This window comes from Otolemur garnettii, unplaced genomic scaffold (genome assembly GCF_000181295.1).
Source record: "Otolemur garnettii isolate 467f Iridium unplaced genomic scaffold, OtoGar3 scaffold00040, whole genome shotgun sequence".
Lineage (NCBI taxonomy): Eukaryota > Metazoa > Chordata > Mammalia > Primates > Galagidae > Otolemur > Otolemur garnettii.
The window spans coordinates 11,146,481-11,171,129 of record NW_003852435.1 but is presented as its reverse complement, the minus strand read 5'-3'; the positions used below and the strand labels follow the sequence as shown (position 1 = coordinate 11,171,129).

At 33.5% G+C, this 24,649-nt stretch overlaps 1 pseudogene; it reads right to left on the bottom strand.

Annotated features, from left to right (window-relative positions):
• Positions 1-2,693: 2,693 nt before the first annotated feature.
• On the bottom strand, positions 2,694-24,407 carry LOC111725417 (annotated as a pseudogene).
• Between the last annotated feature and the right edge of the window lie 242 nt (positions 24,408-24,649).

Genomic DNA, 24,649 nt, shown 5'->3' with positions numbered 1-24,649 from the left:
TTTTTTTTTTTTTTTTTTTTACATTATTAATTGAAACGACATGGATACTTTGTAAAGATTATTTAAGATTAAGAAACAAAAAAGTCAGGAAGAGACAAATCAGGACTCTAAGATGGATGATTGATGATTTCCCACTGAACTGCCCTTGTTTGGCTAGAGGATTGGGCAGAATTGTTATTGTGGAAAAGGACTCCTCTCTTGTGAAGGTGAAGCTGGGAAAAGCATCTCTGCTCTTGTCCGTAGCCAATCTAAGTGCAGGGAGAATAGAAGGTTTAGAAGGAATAGAAGGGCAAACTTTGTTCAACTGTAATTTTTCAGTAAGAATTGTGGAGGATGAAGCAAGTGAGATATCTCTGGTATTGGTGATTGTTTCTGCCGTTAGTCATCAGTACTCTTCAATTAGCATACAAACAAGATGATTTTTTTTTTCCTTATAAACTGATGAGAATGGTCTGGTACTGCTTCATCTTTGACAGCCTTGTCTCTTCTTAAAACAAGCTATCCATTTGTAAACTGTTGACTTCTCTGGGGCATTGTCCCCATAAACTTTTCATAATGTGTCAGCATTTTCACCATTCTTCTTCTCACACTTTGCCATAAACTGATTTTATTCTTGCTTTAATTTTAGCAAATTCATGTTGCTCTGATAGGTGGTCTTCTCAAACTCCTAACTTATCCTCCTTAGTGCCTCCTACTAGATCTTATTCAGAGTATTATAACAAATTAGCATATTTTCATGGAAAAAATTAAAACCATGAATAGCTTTTTTCACAACATGCACTTTCTATGATCTTTTTGAAGATCTTTCATATACAGATATGTACACGTCATCATAAAATTTCCTAATCCATAGAATATACCACACCAAAAGTAAGCTCTAATATAGATTTTTCCCCCAATCTACAAGATTCTTTAATATTCACACGGCATCTGTGTGCTAAGATATTCCCCTATGGAAAATGACTCTATTGCCCACAAGCTGTGATATATATATATATACACACACACACACACATATACACACACACACCATGGAATACTATTCACCTATTAAAAGAGATGGAGGCATATTTTTTGTATTAACCTGGATAGAGTTGGAATACAAGCTTCTTAGTAAACCATCACAAGAATGGAGAAGCAGAAATTCAATGTACTCCATTCTGATATGAAGGCAGTAGATGATCTAATACAAGGTGGGAGGTAGGGGAATGAGTGTGCAAGGAGAGGGGAGGAGGAAGAGGGTTGAGGAGGGTACAGTGTATGGCTCATCTCTTGGCGGTGGGACACAATTACAAGAGGGACTTTACCTAACAAACTCAATCAGTGTAATCTAAGCCTTTGTACCCTCAATGAATACCAAACACCACCAACGACAAAAAAAATAAAAATAGGTGATGACTAAAGTGATGATACATAGACTAGAATCCATAAGCAATCTTTAAGAAATGGACTTTGAATCTAAGGTTTTAAACTTGTAAAAATTCAGATAACTGAGAAAACTGTATCTAACCAATTTGTTACCACACATTTCTTCATTCATCTCCATAATTATTATTCCACACTCCATTCCAAATTCATGTGTGAAAGAACCGCTTCTAGTTCAACTTGTACAGCTAGCAGTAATCTATCAAATAATTTGGAGATCATCTTAAATAGTGCAGCATGGCATTAATACTTCATTCCAGATTAAGTTTAAAAACTCAAAAAGCAATCTTCATTATCAATAAAAAAGTTTGGATTTTAAAAAGGACACCATGTCAAGATGTTTCATAACTTAAGTATTTTCCATTTATAAAAATGCTTTGGAAGCTTGAGGCTTGAATTTGTTTTTCTATTCATCTGCCCCACCCTCTCCCAATTACATGTTAGTATAGACTTCTGCACAAATGCTAGACTTTGTAGACATTGATTTTTTTCTTTAATATAGTACTTTAAACATTTGAGAAAGGATTCAAAAAATTAAGATTACATATGTATTTTTTTCAAATAAAAAAGGAAAACTAAGTGAACAAATTTTATGCATACTAACTGGGTCCCTTTGAGGTAGAATGCTAAAGGACTTTTGATCAAATCACAGCCTAATTTAAACCTCTGTATCAGAAAGGAATTTCTCATAAATTCTCTCTAAAGGTTAACTGTGAGAATATTAACAAGAGCCTTCCAAGATAACATACAGTGGACAAGAATGTTAATCCTACAACTGGTGTCTTCATGTACATTGACAGCATATAATTCTCCTAAAATAGACATCCAGGATCCATCTCAAAGTCTTTAGTATTCTATTATGAAAAGCACAGCCATGCTAACTTCAGTACACAAGCCGTAATTCCGTACCTACAAAAAAAAAAAAATACAATTAGTTGCGGTTTATTACTTTATACAAATTTAACCAACATAGCAATAATGCCAAAGGAATTAAAACCTTTCAGGACATATGTATAGACTGTACATTTCAGAAACAAACAATAAAAATACAAGAACAATCTGTGCATCATCTATCAAACTCAACAACTGGATGAAAACATCTGTGCAATAAATGGGATAGCAAAGGCACTTCCCTACACAAAAGAAGAAAGGAAAATGCAGCCTACAGGGAGTTTGAAAGGTGCATAATTACGGCACAATCTGAATTTGGAGGGGAAAAAAAGCAGATTAAATCAAACATATATAGGATTCAATGTGATAAGCTTTTACAAAAATGTTTTTCACACCGTCTCATCTTTGTCCTTCTGCTGTTTTTCTTGGCTCTCTCGTTCTATACTTTGGCTCCTTCGACGATCATGTCTGTCTGACTGGTCTTTAATAACACGGTGATCTTGTTTAAGGGAACATAGTTTGCTTCTACAAAGCTTCAGATTTTTCTTTGCTGAGGCTGTTTCTGGTTTGGGGTGTTTTCAAAACTGTCACTTCTTCCTTGACAGCGGCTGCTACTTCGTTTCCTTGACTTCTCTTTACTTTTATGTTGACACGACTTCTCCCGGCTCCAGCTCCTGCTCCGTTTCCTTGCATTTCAGCTTCTATTTCTGCGGTGCTTTATCTCTCTCATGGAATCTTTTTTGTCCTCTCTATGCCATCTGTCATCTTTGCCTTCTTTATCTTTCTTCTCTTCTACCTCTCTCCTATTTCTCTGTTCCGTGGATCTTTCTCTTGATCTTTTCCTCTCCTTTTCTCGGTCAGTACCTCTTTCCTTACCATAGCCACAGTTCTCGTCTTCTGCCTCTCTCTTTGTCTTTCTCTTTTCCTACCTGTCTCTTCTACTCCCTTTTCTATTGTGAATTCAACTGCGACTCCTTGCCTTTCCCCACTTCTGCTCTGCCTGTGTACCACCCCTTCATCAGTACTCTGGAATCTTCTTTCTCCCCTCCGTGGCTTCAAGCTCTAGTTGCGGGCGTTCTTTCTCTCCAGGCTGGAAGACCCGTGGCCCCAGATGATGACGTCTACTTCCTGATCTTCCTGGTGACGTCCAAGGACTCTGTGATGTGCTTGAAGACCGTGAACATCTGCGTTCAACATATCTATTTCCTCTGCACCTTCTTTCCCATCTTTCTTGATTTGTCTCATTGGGGTTTTAATCCATTGATCAATATTCTTCTGAATTGGAACTGGAATTCTTGGAAACAAGGTAGAGAACCGCTCCAGTTTTATGAGAAAAGACCATAGCGTTCCTCCAATGGTCCTTACACAGCCTCCAGCAGCCTTCACATCCAGGTCCTCTTCTTCATCAAGGATTCACATCAGTCCTCTAGATCTGTAGGGGGCTGTAGTCTTCATTATTGTTTTGTTCCAAAAATTTGGTAATTTCCTTCTTAATCTTGTCTGTAAGCCAGCTATTCTTCAGCATAAGGTTATTTAGTTTCCATGTTTTGTATGAGTATGCAGGTTCCTGTTGTTATTGAGTTCTACTTTTATTCTGTGATGGTCCAAGAAGATGCAAGCAATAATTTCTATTCTTTTAAATTTGCTGAGGTTAAACTAGTGAGAGTATGTGCAAAATTTACTAAATGTAGACTATAAATGTCTTAACACAGACACATAACTAAGAATATGCCCTGAAGGCTATGTTAACCAATTTGATGAAAATATTTCAAATTGTATATAAACCCAGCACATTGTACCCCATGATTGCATTGATGTACACAGCTATGATTTAATAAAAAAAAAATAAAAAAGATAAACTGATGCTTAGAAAGTAGAGAAGAATGTTAAATTGGGTGGTGCCTGTGACTCAAAGGAGTAGGGTGCCGGCCCCATATGCTGAAGGTGGCGAGTTCAAACCCAGCCCTGGCAAAAAAAAAAAAAAAAAAGAATGTTATCTTTGTAAATTAAGATCTCTTTGGAAAACTAAAAAAAGCAGAAAATTAACATTGTCTTTATGGAAAACAGGAAGAGAAAGGTGAAAACCATGTTAGTTGAGTAATTTAACATTTTAAGTGTTTCATGTTGATTTGGCCAAAACATTTAATGATTTTTTGTTAGTTAATAAAAGCTACATTTCCCATCAAAAAAAAAATAAATAAAAATTGTTAGCTATCTGGTCTAATTTGCATTTTATTATTTTCTTCTAATTATTATGAAAATTCTGGTTATTTTCTAACCACAATTTTATGTAAATAAAAGTTTTTCTATTTTGGATTACACCTGAGTTGTTACTATGAAGAAAAGTAAAATACTTCTTTTCACTTTCTTCACTACAAAATATCAATATTTGTTTTGGCACTACTAATTCTATTTATATCTCTGTTGTTTTATTAGGCAAATGAGATTTTAACTTTCTATGATCTTGCTTTAAAAGAAATTTATGTCCTTGTGGTTTCTTGTATAATTCTTGAACAAATGTTTGGTTCATTATTTTTTTTTACTGTCTGTAACTTTACTTTTCCTAGCAAATATTCTTTTGTTTGTCACCTGTCACTTCTCTTTTTTTTAATAGATCTTGTGCAGCCTTCTTTTTGATGACTCATCTCTGAAGCTAGTGAAATAGCGTGAAATCCATTATTTCCATGTGATTGATCTGACTCTAACTGAATTATCCAAAATAAATTTAATTTTTCTTATGACACTTAAGTGTCTTGTGTCTCTTTATCTTAGGAGAGACAATCATAGAATGATACAAGTATAGCTATACAAGTATAGCTATTAAGCTGTATGATTCCTTATTTATTCTTGTTTCCTCTTTTTTTTGGTGCTATACTGGGTCCAGATTCTCTTCTGTAAGGAGTAGCTGCTCCTTGTTCTTGTTGCAAATAAGGAATTAATAGGTTACATGTAAGGATTTGATTTCCATCTTTGGGAAGGAAAAGTCTAGCTTTTCATAACTTGCAACCAGAACATTTGCACATTTCATCATATAGACCTCTAACTTGGTATAAGGCAGCTTATTGTTACTTGCAAATTCAAGTTTTCACTCAATTTAACTAAAAATAGGACTTACCTATTTATTTTCATTTTAGAATAACTTTCAAAAATAAAGCACAAAATGTTGACTTTATACTACCCATTAAGTTCAGAATAATTTCCATATAGTAAATTATGTACCTTTAAATCCTCCGCAAATGTATGTATACAGATATACTAGGTTCAATTTAAATAAAATATCAGGAGATTTGAAATTGAGAACTTAAGCTATCATGAATATGAAACAAAATGAATTTCATTTTCAGAAAAGCATACAACTCCAAAAAAATAGTTTTGATATTACAAATAATTTTGTAGAAGCAAATTAATAAAACACATGTAAAATAATTGGAATGCTCAATTGTATTAGAAAATAGTTTTTGATAGTATACATTTCTAAAAGCAACTTATGAAAGGATTACAACAACTGAACATCAATATGTCCCACGTTCTCCTGTTATACAATGTCTGTAATAATTATGTCAAAAATCTTTATTCAGTACCCAAACTTAAATAGAATTGCATTGAAAATAAATATAACTTGAAATATTATTGTTCTAGAATCTCTGAGTTACTGAGCAAGTTATTATTATAGAAAATTTTCTCTATAAAATTCATTATAAGAGGAAGATTTGTTTGCATTATTTAACAGTAAATGACCAACTTGTCTACAAGTTCAGTAAGGCTTTTTCTCAATTCAGTGAAGCATGTTAGATTAAATTAATTATTAACTTGACAAATCATTTTATACAGAATATTGATATGTTTGTATAGGCAAAGTTTGTAATTATATTTAACGTATTTTATAATATTCAAAAATAATAGCACTCAGAGCAGAGATGAACTGGGATCAGTGTAAAGTATAATATTCTAATAAATATATATAGATATGAAAATTTTCATTATGAATTTTTCAGTCAAGGATCTCAAACACTTTTTATGTCTAGTTTTTTCAATATTTATTTTTCATTTTTAATAAAATTATACAAACAAGGGCTTTTTAGAAATAAAGATGAATATATGAATTTGATCAATTTTATTTCCAAATTCTTCAGTCAATATTCTTTCTGCTACTGACATGAAAGAAATCTATATTTTTTTCCTATAGATTCTGATATTCACAGTAAGCTGACTGATAATTTAACACAGGTTTATAGGTCAAATTATTAGTTTTAGTAATTAAATAGATTATTTAAAGCCCATATTTAATGGAAATTAAGCATCTTAAAGTTAGTATCCTTCACAAGTTTCTTGTAACCTCTCATCCATTGACAGTTAAAAAGTTTGATGTCTCTAAAATGCCCTGATCTCATTCATGGAATATAGATGTAATTTCTATGAAACATCTCATTTTCCGTGTTTCATTCCATAAAGAAATGGAAAATGTTATTTTAACTGGTTTCCACAGAATTTATCAGATAGAGAGGGTGGCTACTGTTAAAAAATTCTTCAAATAAATGTTTTAAGATAGAACATGGGCCTTGTAGAATCTGGAATTCATTTGTTACCAAGATTTCTAAAGAAGGGTAAAAGTGTTCTTGATATAAGGAGAATAATGTGTACATTCTATGGGTCTATCTGGAAGTATAGTTGAAGCAACTAAGGGAGGGGTTATTAACAAGATAGGATCAGCAAGATAGTGAAAAGCAGTATCTTTCATCATGACTCTTGTCTGAAATATTTATGTATTTAGTAAAACCTTTAAACTGTTCAGTATTATTAGAGTTTATTGCATGTTGTTCATAGTGAGCTAGTACTTACAGATTAAAGGTTAAGAATTCACATCTGGGAATATCTTTGCCTGGGAGTCATGAACACACACTTCTAGTAGTACATAGAGAAGATACAAATGAGGTTTATGTGGGGAATTATACATGCATGTAGCAAAGTTGCAAGGCCCACACTATTTCCTGCCTCCTACCATTCTACAGCAGAGGGCAGGCACAAATGTTCTACATGGGCCATTGTCAATGTTCCAAGAGAGAATAAACTCTACTCCAAACTAGGGTACATATTTACAGAATTAAAGTTTAGCATAAAATAGGTTAGTAAAACCTAGTTTCTCAAATTAATGAGAACTCCTGGATCAAGAAATAACAGAGTGTGTGTGTACTGAGGGACACGGTATGCGTACTAGAGCTCTGAGAAGAACTTTACCACCAAGAATGATCATGTGAAGTCTTATTTCTCTGTCAACTTGCACAGTTTGGTTGAGTCAACTTTCTGGTAAGTTACCAGAAGGAACAAGGAAATGAACCTCCAGGACCATTCCAGTAGGTAATTTAACAGGTGATGACCCAAGACCAGATACATGAATTGAGAGAGTTAACAGTAGAGGCTATCAGGGGAAAACTCTTTCCGTCCTATGGCTGTGAGGATTACTGGAGATTTTCGCCAGAGATATAAGTTATGCTAACCCACATGTAGAATAAAATATAGCATGTACCATATGCACAAGTTAAGGTGAGGTCAGTAAGGTGATCCTAATCACCTTGGAGTGACACATTTACAAGCCAAGAACCATCAGTGATTTTCAGCAGACTAACGAAAGCTGGGAAGAGGCAAGACAGAATTTATGTACGGGTTTCAGAGGGAGCATGGTCTGGCTGAAACCCTGATTTCAGACTGCTAGCTTCTGGAATTTTGAGACAATTTCTATTTTTTCTGTCTCCTAATTGCGGTTCTTTATTATAGCAGCTCTACAAAACTAAGATAATCAAAGTCTCCATTCTGGTAGAAAGAGAAAGTGATCAAACAGCTGTGAAGTTTTGTAAATTTTATGATACATAGTAAAATGTTACTATTAGCTTTGTAATAATGGGTACAATAGTGGTTTTATTCACACTGTGTTCCCAGAAAGCATTTAGGTACGCAACAAACAGGTGTGTTACCTTACTTACTAATTGATTACAGTGATTGATTCTACCAACAAATAGAGTATTAATATTTCATTTAACTTATCAGGTCAGCAACTATTGTGAACATTTTACTCTAAGCTGTTTACACTTTACCAGATGTTATGATTCTTCCACTAATATGACCCAGTTTCCAGATGAGAACACCATCTCATAGAGAGTTTGAATAATTTCCTTTAACTCAGAGTGTGTACATGAGAAATCTGAGTTTTGATTCCAGGTCCATCAGCTCTAATTTCTGTACCTATCTTGTTATAGATTATGATACTTCACCAAAATCTCCCATAAAGAATAGTGTTGACGAGACTGAGGTTGAAAAATGCACAAAGTATAAGAAAGTCCACTGCTGGCAGAAAGAGAGAGACAAGTAAAGGTCGGACACTCAATGAATACACAAACTGAAGAAATCAATTACATGTGCATGTAATATCCTCTGTATCCAAGTGTGGTTTTGCAATCTAATCCTATATTAAAAAATAGCCATTATTTATATTTTAGGGGAATTTGAAGGGATGATGTCAATCGGAATGAATTTTTAGCAACCTCCAATAAAACATGGATAACATTAATATCCAAAACTGATAAAAATGTAAAATTAACTTTAAAAAGTTGTCAAATGCAAGATATTAAATAAAATATTATCTTGAAATTTATGCAAATAAACATTTTTATAATTAAAATTATATTCTGATGTATCATAAAAACACTTTTTTCTAATCTAAAGGGTACCTTAGGCAATCTGTTCAGAAAATAAAAGATAAATAATATCACATTTCACATAAGGGAATGCTGAGTATAAATGAAAAGTTTATTTTGGTATTTTCTATGTGAAACTTCAGGATTGAGGACTGTTTTGAGCTTGATAAGAAATTTCCACTTGGAAAAGTTGTTTCTGACAATGCATTTTCATTTGAAAATAATACATATTTGGACTAATCTGTTTTGTTTTTATGTTCTTTTCTACTTTTTAGTAATCACAAAGCTCTTAGGTTCACCATAAATGTTCTTGACATTCTTCTTCCCATATCCTAGAGTTATAAAAATGAGTTTTAGTCCAGGTACAGTGGCTCACATCTGTAATCCCAGCACTTGAGAGGCCAAGGTGAGTGGATTGCCTGAGCTCACAAGTTTGAGACCAGCCTGAGCTGGAGAGAGAGATGCCATCTCTAAAAAAGAAAAAAAAGCTGGGCATTGAGACAAGCACCTGTAGTCCCAGGTTCTTGGAAGACAGAGACAAGAGAATTGCTTAAGCCCAAGAGTTTGAGGTTGAAGTGAGTTTTGATGCCACAGCACTCTAACAAGGGCAACAAAGTAAGACTATGTGTCAAAAAAAAAAAAAACAAAAAACCCCAAATCAGTTTTAATACATTTTAAACACTAACGTTGGGGTTGAAATATACTTTCAATCAATAATATTTGTATTTACTGCTATATCCTGGTACTGTGTAAGGTACTGAGGATAGATAAGCATTATATACAATCTTTGCCTAGAAAAGTTTCAGCATGTATAAATATAAGCAAAATTAGTATACATTACATTAGATGCTATAATTTTATGTGCAAACAAAATGTTTTTCGAAAGCAGATATTATAGGGACATAGTACCCATATTATTTTACTTACCCATTAAAATTTACAAATCTACTCAGCTAAAAAATATCCACATATTTTTGACAATTTATACTCTGAAAGTAAATAACATGAATTTCAAGTTTTCATTGCCTTGCCAAAATCCATCATGAAACATTTCTAGTAAATGATGTCAAAAAGAATTTCTTAACACAACACCTGGCTGTAGAAAACATTCTATAGTGTGACTATAGAAAACATTCTGTTTTCTTTTTTTCGAGACGGAGCCTCAAGCTATCCCCCTTGGTAGAGTGCCATGGCATCACGCTCACAGCAACCTCCAACTCCTGGGCTCAGCCTTCCAAGTAGCTGGGACCACAGGCATCCGCCACAACACCTGGCCATTTTTTGGTTGCAGCCATCACTGTTGTTTGACGGGCCCAGGCTGGGGATTCGAACCCGCCACCTTAGGTGTATGTGGCTGGCGCCTTAGCTGCTTGAGCCACAGGCGCCGAGCCAAAACATTCTGTTTTCAAAGTAACTACCCACCTTGCACAGACTGAGTGCTATGGCTCTTTGCCTACCTTGTTTTATACAGTGATACCAACACTAAAGCAATTATTTTCTTCAGTAAAATTCTCTTATGCCTCTTTCTTCGTATGCTTAGTTTGAAGACCATAATTAAAAACACCAGCAGTGAAAATGGTGGGTAAAATTAAAGTTAGAAAGATATATTTTAATGTATCTCTCATACTAAGTGATTAGTTTTTAACATGTATACACAATTATGGAAGGTGGTAACTATAAGTAACAGTATGCATACATTCTAAGTATAAATCAAGATTAATCTTCACCTTGAGTGAAGGGCTCAACAACAGCTAGAAAATAAATTCTGATTTGCCATCAGAATTTATGTACACTGTTACATTGGTAATCACTTTATTAATTAGGAACAAAGAAATTATTTTTCTCAGTGCAACATGACTGAGAAGAATGTAACTTAAAACTTTGTACCTCTATATTTATTTGAAATAAAAAGAAGATTTATTTTCTACACACATAAAGACGAAGCAATGTCAGGCATACATCAATGGTTCAGGAAAAACCAAGCTAAGGTGTCATTGTTGAAGTTCATTCTTTCAGTAGATAGTTCTTGGCCTCTAGTATGTATTGGAAATATAATGGTGAATATGAGCGCAAATATTTTCTGCCTTCATGAGTTTGAAGTGTAGTGCGAAAGACAGATATTAATTTAACTATCATATGTAACTGTGGCTGTGAAAAAGTGTTTTGAAGGAAAGGTTCATAGTGACATAAAGCTTGTGGTGGGAAAATGATTAGTCAGTATCTCATAGAAGTAGTTACTATATAAGTGACTCCTGAGCTGTGTTTATGAAAATAATCTATATAAAAAGGAGAGAGAAAATGAAAACAATCTATATAAAAAGAAAGAGGAAACAACAAGCACAGAAGTCATATAGTAAGAAAGAACATGAAGTATATACAAGACTTGACACAATTTGAGAATATTGGAGACGATGGGAGCAGAATGTTGAAGTTGAATGATTGCTTAAAGTATCACTCAGGATTAACTATGAAGGGATTTGTGTTTTGAGAAATTTTGCCTTTTTTTTTTTTTATTGTTGAGGGTACCAAGAACCAGATTACATTGATTGCATTTGTTAGGTAAAGTCCCTCTTATAATTGTGTCCCACCCCCAAAAGGTGTGATGCTCCCACTCCCTTCCTTACTTCCCTTCCCCCACCATGCACTAGGTCAGAATTGAGTACATAGGTTTCTTGCTTCTCCATTCTTGTGATGCTTTACTAAGAATAATGTATTTCTCTTCCATCCAGGTTAATAGGTTAATACAACAGATGTAAAGTGTTCATCTTTTTTAATGGCTGAATTGTATTGCATGGTATAAGTATACCACAGCTTGTTGATCCATTCCTGGGTTGATGGGCATTTAGGGTGTTTCTACATTTTGGCAATTGTAAATTGAGCTGTGATAAACAGTCTAATGCAAGTGTCCTTATGACAAAATGATTTTTTTTTTCCTTCTGGGTGGATGCCCATTAATGGGATTGCAGAATCAAATGGGAGGTCTAGCTTGAGTTCTTTGAGAGTTCTCCATACCCCAGACATTGGCTTTCCTTTTTGATGAATACAATCATCAGTTTTCTAGTTCATCATGATTTTCACATACTAAGGATAGAGAGCACACAGGAGGAGTTATGAAAGGAATAAATAATTCAAGTGTGATTTCAAGAATCCACTGACAGATCAGATTACATACTATCAATTTTGACATAGATAAGAGAAAGACACTGAAAAATAATTCAAAAGTAAAGTTTACACCATGTCGATATCTACGTTACAAATGAGAAAATTCTAAAGCCATAGCGGGCATTGAATTGAACATTGAAATATCTGAACTGGATGAATTGGCAAAAGAAAACCAGTCTATTTAAAACTAATGGAATGAAATTTAGGCATAAAGTTCATAGAAGATCCAGGTATTTTTTTTCTATGACAGTAATGTTGACTTTTAAATTAAGAGCTGATTTGTAAAGTTTGGAATTATTGTTTCAGTTTAGAGGAACGGAATATACAATCCTATGACGATATATACTAGAAATATAAGGCACTTTGAGTAAGAGCTTAGAGGTCATGACTAGAACCATAATTCACAGTAAAAGACTGGTATTTTTATAGTATGAATCGATAAACATATGTATAAATGAATATAGGAGAGGAGACAAAGAGTAATGCTCATTGTCATTTTAGGTTGTCAAGTGCTTTAGGATGAGAAAACATTTTCCCAGGAAAACATTGATATAGCTGTAAGTAAGTTACTGATAATGTCTAAAGGAGTAATTTCAGAGACATTTTGCTGGGACAAGAGATGGGATTTAATAAAATAAAGAGTAGATGACTATTGTCATGTATAATAAAGTACAACAAAAAACAAAAAACAACCATTGTATGGAAAAAATCATAAGATTTAGTAAAAGTCACTCATACTGAGAATTAGCAATCTAAATGTTCATATTAATAAAGATATTTCTATACTGTAGTTCTTGAATATTATTATATCAACTAGTTTCAGTGCTTGTCTAGATTTTTGTATTTTATATTGTCAAATGATTTTGTGTTAGAATTGAATATAGCGATGACCTTTACTTTTATTGCTCTATTGAGCACAATATTATTTCAGAAGAATGTGAGTATTTTTTTCTAAGACTATGCAATATATCTGTGGCTGAACTGTGGTAGAATCAGAGCTTTGTCTTAATCTTGTTTTCATATATTTTTCATTGAACAAAACCACCTGTGCTATTTTACTTATATTTGACCATGCTTTGTTAAAACTTTTGCTATGACAAAAGAAATCACATGTTAGATTACTTACGTATACAAATTATTCTACATGACATTGTGCTATTATATCAGTATTGAAGAAATATATTTTTCAGGTCAATGGAAAATACAGTCAATGTTGTTCCATTTTCTGCTAGATTCATGTATTGACATGCACATCTGTGTCTGTGTGAATGTGTGTTTACAGGTGTGTTGGTATGTGCAGCAGTACCCTTGAGAATTGTCATCATCTATGTGGGTCAGAAAAAGAGTGCATTAGCTATCGAGGAGAACATTTCACTTCAAGTAAGTTGCCTTATTTGTCAGTTCCCTTTATACCACAAAGACACATCACTTTGTATGCTTTATTTGTCGAATAAGTGTACTTTAAAGAGATCCCACTATAGCTTTGATGTAACAGATGTAAACACTGGCTTTGATGAGGAAACACTTTGTTCCCATTAAAGTTAAAAAGCACATATCGGAAGGTTGAAGTGTAAGTTAGACGAACACGGAAGCTGCCTTGTGTTTTTTAGCTTCCACCTGCCATGCTTGCTGCTTTGAAATATTTATGTCCTTCATTGTTCTGTCAAGTATAAGACATCCTTGTTAACATTTAGACATAATTTAGGACACATTTCATAAGCAAACTCTTAAATATTTATGCCTGGTGCTCATTACTTACAAAGCATCGCACGTATGCACCCAGGCTTCAATTATTAATGAAGAGTTTGGACAGACCTTGTTTTTATTGCTCTGTTTTTCTGAAGATTAACTTTTTCATGTCTTCCATACTAATATTCTTAGCTGTTTATTTCTTGGTTTATAGAGATTGTCTCAACCACCACAACAAAAGAAATAGTCTCCTTCGTTGATACCAAATTTGTTTGGTGTTTAATTTTTTAGCAAAGCAGATTAAGAAGTACAGAAAGTCAAAAATATATCATCAAATCCTTTAGATAAATGCATACAAACCGATGTGCACATATGTGGGTAGTCTAAGTTTAACAAAAATATTAGTTTGTTTTTGAAAGGGAAATGTAATTCAACATTAAACAAAGACATTTATGAGATTGTTTAGCCTTTTAAGCCACATATGGCCAGTCATAATACCATCTGTAAATATTACGAATAATATTCTGTATTTGTTTAGTTAATACAGTTAGAAGGTTCTTAAACACAGTTACTTAAGTGGAACCATATGAGTAATGCAAGTAATGCAATAAAAATGCATTTGTATATAATTTTTACCTCCAAGCAAAATTTTCTCCTATTATCTAATTAAGCTATGTATTCTTAAGAAATTAAAACATTTATTTATAATTTTAGCTGAATGGTCACTGTCTAATACCAGAAGTGATTTAGATATTTGGTTTTGTTATATATTCTTGCTAAAAACCAACATTAACAATTTATTTATGTCTCTAAAAGGAGATTATCTTTGGGTTGTTACAAATGGTTATAAATGCTTTTCCAACTCACTACTAGCATGCAGTCAGGAAAACTGAAGAAAAAAATATTAAGTTTTATATTTTTTATCCAAATAATAAAAATTATATTTAAATTTGGATACATGAGATGTGAATATGTCTAAGATGGCAGACGTGGGATCTGAGAACAGGCAGAATTGTTTCAAATTAGCAATTGCCTGACTACTCGGATGCTAAAATATAATTCTAAATTCTTCTCTGAAAGATAGATGAGAAATGGTGTCTGGAATCATTACAAATTAAATTTCTATTGGCAATTAACTTAAAGTATGTTCTGCAATCATTGAAATATTTAATTTCATGAAGGTTCATAGAATAAAATATAATTTTGATAGCATAAAAATTGTAATTACCTGCTTTTCTTCTGCATTTAAAATAAGTTTTTTCTGAAGTCTCTATTTAAGCTATTATTGAAACAAATTTAGAATATAATCATTAAATACTTAAATTAAAAATGATTTGAAAGCAAATATACATTGTTCATTTCTTATCATTAGTGAAATATTAGTAGACATGTAGAGTACAAATAATTTATTCATAGTGACAATAGAAGTGTCTCTATCATTACTCACTTTATTCAATTTTCTTTACTTCTATTTAGGAAAATGATTTCACTTAGCTCTTTTGTAAATATAATTGAAATGAAAACAAAGTGTATCTGAAATGTGGCAGCAAAGTTGAGTGGATGTCAAATACTACTTATTTCTACAGGGAATTGTATTTCCAGGAAAAATCACTAAAAATGACACTTTTTGGTAGAATTAAAGATTAGTGGATCACAAGAAATATCATTGATTTGTGAATTCTCCTGGTTCTTAATGAAATATTATGGTGAATGTTTTTTTTTCTTTTCTTTTTTTTTTTTTTTTGTAGAGACAGACTCTCACTTTATCACACTCAGTAGAGTGCCATGGCATCACACAGCCTCCAACTCCTGTGCCTAGGCAATTCTCTTGCTCCAGCCTCCCAAGTAGCTGGGACTACAGGTACCCACCACAATGCCTGGCTATTTTTTTTGTTTCAGTTTGGCCAGGGCCGGGTTTGAACTCACTACTCTTGGTATATGGGGCCGGTCCCCTACCCACTGAGCCACAGGCACCACCCCTGGTGAATGTTTTCATTAAAAAAAATACTTGATACTATAACAAAGTGGCTTTTACTGCAATAAGTTAGGGTTTACTTTAAAATAAGTAAAAGAATGGAATGGAAATATTCCTAACAGAAAGAAGTCTTTAATAACAGAGGTGATATACCTCAGCTACCCCGATCTGATTCATTTACATCACATGCTTGTATCAGTGCATCACATTTATGCTATAGAGATATACAACTACTAACTAAATAATAATTATTTTTAAAAAGATAAACAAGCTTTAGATTGTTTAAGCACTTTTACAAATGTTGTTTTTCCAAAGGTAAGTAATTATAAATTATGTGTGGTATAAAGAATGGGAAATCTCTTTTTTCTACTCCGGTACTGTTTCCCAGGGAGTCTTTTGTCCGTTGCACTTCAGCTCAGGTAAACAGTGTTGCTCATTTTCTACCCCCCAGTCTCTTCAATTTGGAGGAGGGAGTAGTTGTGCCCTGTGACCTCAATGCTCTGGTAGAATTAAGAAGAGTGGTTGATTTCCAATGTGTGTCCATGTTTTGTTTTTTGTTTCCTCATGTATGGACAAGAATGACACCTGCTAAGCTTTGTAGATGGCAGACTAGAAATTACACCTGCTCTATAGGTTTCTTGGAGCAAAGAATAAAGAATGGAAGTTAAAATGAAGGATTATCTAAATTTAATGTTGCATGTGATACAAGAAACAACTCTGTGTCATAAGTTGACCAATGTTATGTTCATTCTGATCCACTGTATGATAATGGGAAAAAAAAAACTAGGAAAAAATAATTAAATAGTGTGACTTGCATGGAATTTTATTTAATAAAAGGATCTTTGAGTAGAATTTGCACATATTTTAAATAACCAGTTTTAATTACATATTTCTAACTTAGGACATAACAATTCGCTGTTAACCACATAATTGAATTCTAAAACAGAGTGCCTCAGCAAGCCTAGCATGCTTCCTTCACAGATCACTAATCCCGTGTAATGTTCCCCATAGCAGTACTGTAAATATCAGAGGAGGTCACCATCCATCATGGGCACATTTATATGGAGAGGGCTCTTGGGTCAGAGATGGAATCCATATCAACATATGTGGAGAAGAATGCCAAGTAGACTTTTTTTTTTTTTTTCAGATATCTGTGAACAGCATTGGAGAAAATATAGGTAGGCTGTAAAGGTGATAGAATCTTGAAAAGTGCTATAATAGGAAAAAACTGCAAACCTAGCAAAAACACATTATGTTTTAGCAAAGCACAAATATACTGTTTAGCTCAGCTGGAATCTTCAGCTACTGCCTTAGGCAGCTATAGCCCTGAAATGAACAAATATTTCAGTGGGGCCTGTAGAGATGTAGAAATGTACAGGGTGAAAAGAGGACAAAAATTAAGGACTGAAAAGGCTGAGAGAGGGATCTATAAAAGATAACCAACACATTTCTGTAGTTTTAGCAAAACAGATAAGATGAAGGTTTTGTAGCTGTTAAATACACCTTGCTAAGGTTTTTAGGAGGTTAGAGAAATAATCATTATGATATAATAAAGAGATTTCCCATTCTTTATACCACACATAATTCATAATTACTTACCTTTGGAAAAACATCATTTGTAAAAGTGCCTCTGAGGGTTACAAGTCAATAATTTCTTTGATCTGTGTTTTTAATCTAGTGTGTTTATAACATAACTTGCACATTTCCTAAAGCTATGTGAATATTCTTAATTTACAAGAAGATACACAAGATCCCAGAACAGTGTGCTTTCTGGTCATTTTTCATCTTCTTGTCCTTATTACCCGTGAGTATATTAGTTCTAATAGCCAGTGGTTTGCTTTAAAAACTAAACCATTTTTCAGTTATAAAACCAAGATAAGACACCTATTTAACCTGCAAACACAAGCCTGCAATTAGAGATAAAAATATATCCTACAGTAGTTGCTAAATTCCAAGCCCTGGCTAAGACCATTGGAAGAATGTAGGAAGAAGTTGAAGTTTTTGTAAATAGTGACATTAGGGGTGAAAACGATGTCATGTAAAGGATGGCATGTAACAAAAACTTAAAGTAGAATATAAAGTTAGAAAAAAGCACATTTTATAAACTTAAGGAAGAAAAAGAATAAATTGTTTCCATCGAATATGCTCTCAAAATCTAAGGGTGGGTAAGTATAGAGAAATTGGATAAAGTTATTTAAAATGTTTCCTGGATTATAGAGGAAAGAAAATAAAACAGAAATTTTAGTCTGGATAGTATAGATCTAGTCTGCCCCAGTTAAAGGATAACAGAGTCAGGCGGTGCCTGTGGCTCAAAGGAGTAGAGTGCTGGCCCCAAATGCTGGAGGTGGCAGGTTCAAACCCTGCTTAAAAAAAAAAAAAAAAAGGATAATAGAGTCTTCTTCTAAAACTAAATAAAATCTAACCATCTAACCAATGTTAACCAGCTACTTGTGTAGATAGTATTGTAAACCCATTTTTAATACTAAATCAAGAGGTAAAAGAAGTATAATTAAAATACAGGATTATTGCATTATAATGATATACAGTAGAATCTCGGTAAATTGACCATGTGGGTCCTGTAACAAACCGGCTAACACAGGGAAGTGTTCAACATAAGGAACTAGGTCTATTGTACTGGTATGTGGTGCAAGTCCAGTCTAGGAAAATTGAACCAATGTAAGGATGTGGTCAATATAGGGAAGTTGTCAGTTAACAGAGGTTCTACTGTATTTGTCAAATCTGACATCATATTCCAAGAGTGAAACCACTGATTGAATCATGATTACATATTTTTTTCATTATAAGAAACTAGCATTCTAATTCAGATGTAAACATATGAATTTTATTCTCTACTTCGGAAGTGAAGCATACCATGTACTCATTCCTTTATTTGTTGACCCATTATATGATTTGTATCATGTGTGAATTTTTTTCAAGCCATGAGGTAATCAAAGTTATTTTTCTAGCTCATAAAAAGTAGTGTTCATTTTAGCAATTCTGCATATTTCCATAGATGGGAAAAGGTATTGAAGACAACTAAGTGTGTGCCTGGATAGAGGTGGCTGAAGAACTGTTAGTAAACACAATAAAAATAAAACTATACTCAAGGGCAGAGCCCCATATACCATATCCTGCCCCATATACCACATACAGGCCCCATATACCAGAGGTGGCGGGTTCAAACCTGGCCCTGGCCAAAAACTGCAACAACAACCACCAAAAAAAATCTATACTCAAGCTCCCAACCACCAGCATTTATTTAGAAAGTATATATAGTTAGTTAATGTTTATAGGATGTTATAAATGTGAGTGAAATCAATAGTTGAGAGCTTGTTGTTTTCATAATTTCTTAAAAGGAGGTAGCTCTTTCTAAATTGTTTTTAGTGATCAATAGTGTCAATCCAAATCCTGAAATAAAGACTTAAACATAATCCCAAATAATAAATGCTTAAACATTTAATATCATTTCACCACAAATTTGAAAGGAAGTGAATACATCACTATGGTGTTGAGAACAATATACTCAGAAGGATTCAGTTACTTACCATGTTTATCTGTATACATGTTTATTTGAGGTCAAATGCAAGTTTCCTTAAAAGCAGCCCGGATACTAAGGCACCTTAGGAATTATGTATTTCTCTCTGTGTCTGTTCCTCGTCTCATCTCTACCTTTAGATAGATGACAGATTTAGATATATTGCAATAAATACATAGATGTGCTGTGCAATCTTGAATGTTAAAAAAACTAATTATTATCACAAATTTTATACTTACTTTTACAATTATAACTGAAAATCCTCATGGCAAAGTAGTAACTTGCCGTCTGACTCTTGCCCTACTCCTCTGCTTCCATTATGATATTGGTTCTTTTCCCACTGCTGAGGCATCCTGACTTGTGTCTAGTATGTGTTGTAACCCTGCTCCCAGATATTTGAGTCCTATCAATCATTTCCGTTTCCTGATGTCTACTGTTCCTAGATGCCAATGCTCACTGGATGTCATAGTTAACTCCTTTCTCTCCTCTGGTGCCCCCAAAATGTAACTTACCCTTCTTTAATTTCTTAGATGATAACTTAGGTAAATTCAAATATACACTTAACTGCTGAGCATACGTAAGTATATCAATTAGTTATTCTTTAAGCTGGGTAGAATAGATTCCTTTTTTGCAAACTATAACTTTCATCTTATTTCTCTTCACATTCAAACTTGATTAATGACCTATGTTATTTTAGTTATTTGAATAAAGTTTTAGGGGACTTCTAGAGTTTTATGAATGACTTCTTGGGTATAATTGTTACAGGCATCAAAATACTTGGTAAATGGAGTATTTTAAATGTGAAGCTATATCTCACCATATTTCCTGGCTTCCCCACTCCCTCCCCACTCTTAAACCATTTCCGGTACTCGGATATCTTCTACTTTCACACATTTTATTTCCAGTAATGATCTTCATAACTGTTGTCAATTTTTTTTTTACTTTGTCTCTTGTTTTTTGACTCAATATACATCTTTCCTTTAGACTGAATGAAGCATAAAGTATTTAGCAAAATATTTTAGTGGTAATATAAAAGCGAGATGTATATTCATCAACTAGAATAGACATCATTAAATTTTCAATGTCATAATTTTAGATAAAATGTTACATATGAACCAATTTCCTCATTATTTCATTATAAGACATTAACATTCCAGTATAAGTAATATTGAGTTTATAGGAGACACGTGTCTATAATTACAATGTAGCCAATAGCTTGTCAGGTGACAAACATCAGGATCAAGGAATTTTACCAGGGTGGATTAAAACAGTATTATTTTAATACATAGCAGTGGTCAGTTTGATTGAGGAATACAGATTGCATGATCGTGTACATGAACTGAATCATAAAATGATGTATTTTTTCCATTTTACTTGTCAGAATGGGGAGGGAGATATTGCAATGGTCATAATGCTGTTCCTGTAGTTGGTTGAAGGAAATATGATCTTAAAAAATAAATACCCTCTTTATTTAATCACAGTTTTGTACTTTCAAACTTTATACATCTACAACAAGAGAAGAAAAAAAAACAAGGCAAACCATACTAAATATAGAACAAAAATAAACTTAAAATAGAGGGCACTGTATTGAACACAAGTACACAATTCCATTGATCTTCTTTTTTGTGTATGTGTGTGAAAAGTTCTAGAGGCAAAGTTTGATCAATTATGATTATGTGTAATTCATGGTATAAAACTTTTTGAAAATTTAGTAGTAAAATCTACAAAGGAGTATTTTGCAACTTATTTTTATTGACTTTCCTTTGTTTTCAGTGGTTATTGAATTGAATGTGATTTTGCTAAAAATGGGCTAAACCTGATTTCTCAAACACTGTATATTATACCCAGCCTGCCTTCCCAAAATAGCCTAGGCCTAGATCTAATTTAGGAAGCATAAAATTATACTTCTGAAAGGATAATGATCTTATGCCTTTGTAAATGTCCAATTTATAAACTGTTCACTGAGTAAATGAGATATATATTTTTTCCTCAAATATTTGCAATCTAGAAGCTCAACAAATTCTCTATTTGGACAATTTCTTATTAGTTTTGGTACTGGTAAAATAGGGAATCAAGAAGTGATGAAAATGACTCTCATTCATATGTATAAGTTTTTTTTAGAAAATTAATATTCATTTCATTTAATTCAAAAGCTCAGATGTTTCTATTTGAAATAAAAAGTGGTAAAATTTGCTTCCCCAAATTATGAGAAAAAGGGATCATTGCTCAGGAGTTCAAACCAGCCTGAGCGAGAGCAAGACCTCATCTTTACTAAAAACAGAAAAATTAGGTGTGTGTCATGGAAATGCACCTGTAGTCCCAGCTACTCAGGAGGCTGAGGCAGGAGGATAGCTTGAGCCCAGAAGTTTGAGGTTGCAGTGAGGTTGCTACTGCATATGACTGAGAACATGGTGAGACTCTGTCTCAAAAACAAAGATAAACAAATAGATCATTACCTGCTGAGACTGAAACAATATAGACTGTTTTTAAAATAATGTTGACCAAAGTTACCATGCATTTGTTTTGACCCTATGGGGCACTTAATTTGTTCCTGGTGTGATTAGGGGAAATAATCAATAAATTCACTCATTTCAAGTATTTTGTACAGAACTTTTAACGTTGAGCTTACTAGCCAAAGGAGCTGTTGTGATAACATATCGCATTCCTTATTCCATACATCTTGGCCAACTGACAAAGAAGTTAAAGTAAGAAGCCAGAAAGACTTAGATAATTTCATAATATTTATAAATGTTAAAAAGAAATAATTTCAACTACCATTTCCTCAGTGAAACAGATGAATACAAATTTTATTAAGATTACATGCATGTTAATTTGTCATCTTATTCCAATGTCTGATTTAAGTCTTGATCCTTTTTTTTTTTTACTATCCAGTGTGTCCCCTCGTCACTGCTGTCAATCTGACTTTCTTATTCTCTGATTGTTGCTTATCTGGAAAATGGCATAATAATGACTACTTTAGAGGGCTTCTATAGGCTTAATGCATGAATATATACAAAAAAGAAAAATGCCTGTCATATAGTAAATACTGCATACTTATTCTCTTACCTCTTTATTTAACTTATTTTAATTTATTTTTAAATCTAAATCATAGAAGAATTTGTACAGTTATTTTCTCTTAGAACATAGGGAAAAGAACTTTCTTTCATTATAGAGTGACTGGTTCTAGTTTATCAATAGATTCCTTGGATAGAATCATTTACCTATCATAGTTACAACTTAAATATTACCAGGCCACATATAGCATTCAGCCCAAATAACATCTGTTTCAAACACCACAATATGATTAAGATAAGCACCTAAATTTAATTCATTCTGTTCTTCCACTTATATGGGTAGACAGTACTATGATCTAATATCATCAAAATATTTCTGGTTTTAAGTCATCTGGGATGCTCTTAAAACATCCCATCCATGTTAGCCTATGTCAAGGGTTCTCAGCTGGGGGGTAATTTTGTCGCATCGGGGGCATGTGGTAATTTTTTAGAGACATAATTGTCACAATAGGGCTTATGGGAAGAGTCCAACTCACCTCAGCCATTTCAGAGATATGGCAAAACGTCCTATAATGTACAAGACAGTCTCTCACAGCAAAGAATTTTCCAGTGCAAAATGTCTATAAGGCGGAGGGTGAAAAACCTTGGTGTCCGTCCCCCCTTGCTTCCCAATCCAGTCCTCCTGAGTGCCTTCTCTAAGCATGTTATCCCTCCTCGTTGCTCTGCCCAGCTCCTTTCCAGATGGCAATGCTTCCGTAAAGTTCTGGCACTTTTTCTTCAGAATTACACCTGATCTGTGATTGTTTTCATTTTCATCTAAAAGTTTTCCTTCTCCCTGAGCTTATGTTTCTGGTCCCCCCTCTTTTTGTCCCCATTTACTGTTTTTTTTTACATTTTATATTTCATTTTTTATAGTATAAAATAATTTTATTTGCAGGAATACAGAATAATTATTTGCCATGAGCATTTTGAACGTATGATATATCTAATTTTCTTGTTAAATTTGCATTTACTGGGGAACGGGTCTGAATAAAACCTTAATTAAATATAAGCTCTGATCTTCATCCTGGGGCCTGTTGGGTGTGTGATATAACTGCAGTATCCCTTTGGGGAAGGGGAGAAGGGATTTCTTTACACCAAATCCTAATAATGAACCTGTAATTTCACTTTTGACTTTAAGCTATCAACTCAGGACTTGCCAAAAATTTTGAGGGTGATCCAATAGAGGATGTTTCACCACTGAACACTCACTGTCATCAAAGTGCTTTAGAAAATTAATGTACACAGCTATGATTTAATAAAGAAAAAAAGAAAATTAAAAACATCACACAATGATCATACTCTACACATTATCATGGAAAGGAAAGGTGATTCCCATGTATATAGTGATCAACGTTAAGAAATGCACTAATGAAACATACCTTTTACCTAAAAAGCTAAACTACAGCCATATACTAATTTCTATGACTTAACGAAAAAACTTCAAAATATTCAAATGTCAGGCTTCACTGTATAACTGTCAGTTTTCGTCTGACTTTTTATAAAGGGACACTGCAGTATTTAGTGTCAATTCAGATGCACTTTTTTGGAACATCTGATGTCTTACAAAAGTAACATCTTGCTATTTTACATCCAAAATAACTGCAGTATCTGAAGAAGCAAGGCTGCTTTTCAGCCACAAAATACGACAGAAACAAGGCCTGTTATGATGGTCATGAGGAAATCTTACAAGCCTCTCGCCATGTGAGAGATGGGCGAGTGCCATCCCGAAGTGTTACATTTTATATTTCAATATCTTAATGAATAAGCTGGGTCTACTTTTGGTTACTATAATTTCCAACCTCTTGGATACTATTTTCATTTATTGAAGATTCGTATTTTAGTCCAACTCAATAACCACTTTCCTTTTCTCTGGAGCCTCCATCTTCTTGATCTAACTGTATTCCCTGACATGTCATTTTCCCGGATGCCTCACTACTAATAACCTTTTCCTTCGGTTCCCCAAAGCCATCTATTTCTGTGACCATTTCGCCGAAACTTATCTTCATGGAAACCTTGTCATCTTTGAAATCTCTACATTTTTTTCTTTGTTAGCACAAACTACTGCTTTTTATGTGCACCTGTTGAGGGATCTGTTTGAAAAACAACAACAACAAACAGTCTCTAAGGACTTTTAGTCTCTTTATGTTTACTAGTCCTGCTCTTCCAACTAATCATCTCTTATTCATCACTCACAATTGCAATGACTTTACTAAAACATGTAAACAAA